Source organism: Octopus bimaculoides, chromosome 1 (assembly GCF_001194135.2).
Source record: "Octopus bimaculoides isolate UCB-OBI-ISO-001 chromosome 1, ASM119413v2, whole genome shotgun sequence".
In the NCBI taxonomy this organism is placed as follows: Eukaryota; Metazoa; Mollusca; class Cephalopoda; order Octopoda; family Octopodidae; genus Octopus; species Octopus bimaculoides.
The window spans coordinates 2,196,570-2,201,494 of NC_068981.1; positions in this window are offsets into that span (position 1 = coordinate 2,196,570).

A 4,925-nucleotide genomic window follows, 5' to 3' on the forward strand; every position below is an offset into this window, starting at 1 on the left:
GACTGGAGATGCTAAGGCAGCAGCCACACCAGATTCCATTGTCTGTTTTGGCTTGGTTTCTACAGCTGGCTGCCCTTTCTAACACACACACACACACACACACACACAAAGAGAACCCCTTCGATCATGACTGACCATAGGATTGCACTTAGAAAGTTACCCTCCCAGGCATAAGTCCGGGCAGTCACCCATGCATACCGGCCTCCTGTCTACACGCCACCGATGTTATCCAAGGGAAAGGCAAAGGCCGATACAGCTTGGCACTAACGACATTGCAACTCATTTCTACAACTGAGTGAACCGAAGCAATGTGAAATAAAGTCTTGCTCAAGAACACAACACACAGCCCAGTCTGGGAATTGAACTCACAATGTCACGATCGTAAGCTTGACATTCTAATCACTGAGCCATGCACCTTCACACACACATAAATATATATATAATACTGTGCTTGAGAAGACCTGTTAAACCAAGTGAGATTATAGTCGTGGCCAAATGCTGGTGTTTCAAAACTGGCACATGTCGGTGGCACATAAAAAGTACCCACTACACTCTTTCTACAGCATCCAGCTGTAGAAACAATGCCAAATCAGATTGGACCCTGGTGCAGTTCCCTAGCTTACCAGTTTTCAGTCAAACCGTCCAATCCATGCCAGTATGGACAATGGACATTCAATGATGATGATATATACACACATACATACACATGACAAGCTTTCACAGTATCTGTCTATGAAATTCACTTGCAAGGCATTGGTCAGCTCAGGCTACAGTAGAAGACACACCTTGTTTGCTGTGCAATGAGATTGAACCCAGAATCATACAATTGCAAAGCAAGCTGATTAACTATGACACCTGACGAAGGCTGGAGGGTATATCAGCCGAAACATTGTTAACAACAAACAAGATGAGGACGAACCTCCGTCAAATGTAAATGGCTACATCAATGAATACATTTGATCATTCATTTCACATTCCCTATGCTTACATGGGTTGAACAACTCTTTCCTTCCTTCCTCATCCTTCTTGGGTGGCCAAGTATCTCCTCTTAGTAAACCAGCTATCTCTGTCTCTCCATCACACCCCTCATTAGGCACACATTCCCTCTCTCAGTTGAGAGGTCTTTGTCTTGCAAGCCACTTGGCAACCCCCATGGTGTTGGTGCCACATAAAAAGCACTCATCCTGCTGCCATGTAAAAAGCACCCAGTACACTCTGTAAAGTGGTTGGCATTAGGAAGAGCCTCCAGTAGTAGAGACCTTGCCAAAACAAACTAGAGCCTGGTGCAGCTCCCCAGCTTGCCAGTTCCTGTCAAAAGGTCCAACCCATGCCAGCATGGAAAATGGATGTTAATGACGATGAAGCATTGTTTTACAGTGGGATGCCCTTTCTATCACTAACCTTTACCTGTCTCACAAGTAAGGGATCACTTATTCTCATAGCTTTGAATGTACAAAGTGACCTGATTATTTGTTGAAAGGAGACCTGACCACAATACCACTCATTGTGGCTGTTATGCAATTGATTGCAGATGCAAACACAAATGTGTGTGTGTGTGTGTGTGTGTGTGCCTATATAAACAATAAAAAGTCAGTAGTATGAGAAGTGAATATATTTACTTAACCACTTGCTATCCTTAGGATTATAGCCATTTCCTCGTGAAATAATCTCATCGATTGAATCTTCTGAGTTTCAGTTGCATAGAAACTCTGTATTGCACTCCTACCTATCGGATTACTATGCTGTCTGCTAGAGGAGCTTTCTTTGATCACCACACACTTCTATGAATACACACACACACACACACACACACACACGTTCGTTTTTATGCTTAGTTATAATAAAAACAATTTTACATGAATCTGAGAGGTTACTCTGTACTTTTGTAGAGGACAAATTTATTCTTAAAGAAGAATACCATTGACAGTGACTTTGAAGTCTTGTCCTGTAAAGCCATCATCTTATGGCTATTGGAAATAAAATTGGACAAATGTTATACTTATGACAGTTATTCAGTCAGAAACATAAGTCCAGTACTCTTCTCTTATCTCCAGACAATAAAACTAGAAGAGGAAATAAACTCGTCCTTTTTAGTAATATGTCAACTTAGGAGGAATTTGATTCTTGTGATTATCTCCCCTGGAGCTGGTGTTAATTGGGACACATCCCCTAGAGGCAGAGATGGTTTTAACCTTCAAACACACTTGGTCCCCTCTGAGTCTAACTTTACCTTCCGCCTGGGCTCCTGAGCAAAATGAATAAATGGTTGCAGATACGGCTGAAGAGTGACGACTGCAGGCAAACTAAAGGACAGAATCACAGTAAGAGGACCATCTCTTAATTACCATATTTACTCACCCAAGTCGCTATTTTCCTCATTACTTTTACCAGTTTGATGGTTTGAATCACTCATTACTGGTGAAAGTGTAAACTCTTCAAACAATAAATATCATCAATAATTTCCTCAACAGCAAAGAGCCTCAGCCTTGTTTGTTTACAAGATGAAGAGCTGGGTTTATATCACAAGCAAAATGCTTTTTTTTTTTCTTTTTTTCATTAAAAGAAGTAAACAACAGCTTTGATAAGGGGGGAACCATTAACAATGAGTCAGTCATAAACACACTTTGACTACAAAACTGTAACATGATCAGGGGTCTAATTTTAGTATTCTATCTGCGTTTTTTTGTTTTTTTTACACGTGCTGTTCTTTTCCAGTGTACCAGGAATCTGGCAGAGATGACATTTAAGCTATTTCTGCTAGAGCGGATGGATGCAGAGTGACAGGGTTAATAAATCAAGAATTTGTGTTCTATAGTATTTGATATGCATATATTTGTTCATCAACATCATCATCATCGTTTAACGTTCACTTTCCATGCTAGCATGGGTTGGACGATTTGACTGAGGACTGATGGACCAGGAGGCGACACCAGGCTCCAATCTGATTTGGCAGAGTTTCTACAGCTGGATGCCCTTCCTAACGCCAACCACTCAGAGAGTGTAGCAGGTGCTTTTACATGCCACCCGCACGAAGGCCAGTCAGGCGGTACTGGCAACGGCCATGCTCAAAATGGTGTATTTTACATGCCACCTGCACAGGAGCCAGTCCAGCGGCACTGGCAATGATCTCGCTCGAATGTCTTTTTCACGTGCCACCAGCACAAGTGCCAGTAAGGCGACGTTGGTAACGATTAGGCTCAAATGGTGCTATTTACGTGCCACTGGCACGGAAGGCAGACAGCTGCTCAGGCAACGTTCACGCTCGGACGGTGCTCTTAGCGCTCCACTGGTACAGGTGCCATCACAATTTCGCTTTCGCTTGCCCCAACAGGTCTTCACAATCACAAATTTCCTTAAGGCTGACAATGAATGACTTGAGTAACTCAAGAAAGAGGTTGCCTATCAAAGGCAATTAACCAGAGAGGTGATAAAGTGTTTACATCCCTGTAATTTAGTGGTTAGGCAAAAGAGACCGATAGAATAAGTACTAGGCTTACAAAGAATAAGTTCTGGAGTAGACTTGCTCAACTAAAAGCAGTGCTCCAGCATGGCTGCAGTCAAATGACTGAAACAAGTAAAAGAGCACCAAGCATTCCATTTATTTCAGGGGACGTTGGACTACACTATCTAATGTTTCCTGTCCTTAATTAAAAAGCATTAAGGTATGATTTGCTGGAGATTTGGCTGCTGTAATTAGCAACCAGCTAGAGGCAACCATGCCATTTTGATGATGTACTTACTGGTTGTCAACAGGGGATATGCCTCGGGTTAAAGTCAGGCTTACAAAGACTTGGGATGCAGAATTGAGGCCAGACCTAACAATACCAAGACTCACAGAGAAGAAAATGATGCAGAAATGAATAGAGATATGCCATACTAGAGAAACAATAGAAGCTGGTTTAAAAAGAAGAAAAAAAGATGCAGGATGCTTGGTGCTACAAATGATAAGTGTTGCTGTGTAAAAACAATAATATACAAGATTTAATTAATCATTATAATTACTACCGCATCATGGTAAAGCTGAACCAATTTCATTGGAGACCAACTATGGCACAAGCTTATCAATACATTGTCTGTTATTAAGGCAATGAGCTGGCAGAGTCATTAACACACCAGGAAAAATGTTTAGTGGTATTTCATCAATCTCTACACTCTCTGAGTTCAAGTTCTGCCAAGGTCGACTTGGCCTTTTGTCCTCTCAGGGTTGATAGAATAAATACCAGCGGAGCAATGGCATTGATGCAATCAATTGAATTCTTCCCCCGAAATTGCTGGCCTTCTGTGAAACTTTGAAGCCAATAATAATGGCTTTGAACATAAATAAAAGAAGTTCTAATTTATAAGTGAATCACCTCAATGTTAAATACAATGTATCACAATAATAAATTTTTACTAATTTCAGTCATTGGACTATGGCCATGCTGGGGCACTACCTTGAAGGGTTTAGAAGAACCAATGAATCGCAGTACTTATTCTATCAATCTCTTTTGCCAAACTGTTAAGTTACCAATACTGGTGTCAAGCGGTGGTACGGAAAGACAACACAGACACCTACGCATACACACACATGCATTCCAACACACATGCACGACAGGCTCTCACAGTTTCCGCCTACCAAATTCAAGGTTCAGCTGGCCTAGGGGCTTTGTAGTAGACACTTTCTCAAAGTGTTGCACAATGGGCCTGTTAGAAGGGGATGTAGTCTATTTGTATTAAATTAATAAATAATTGATGTTAGTCAATTGTTGTTAATCAGCACTTCTCCATTTTCTGTTTCCATTATATATATATATTACTGTTGTGTCTGGAGAGAGTCATTCTCTTTTGGTGCCCTATAATTTAACACACTCACCGGTTAAATTCCCACTTATTTCTTTTTTTTTTTATAAAAAAAACATTTTTTTAATTTAAAAAAGTGGAACTTT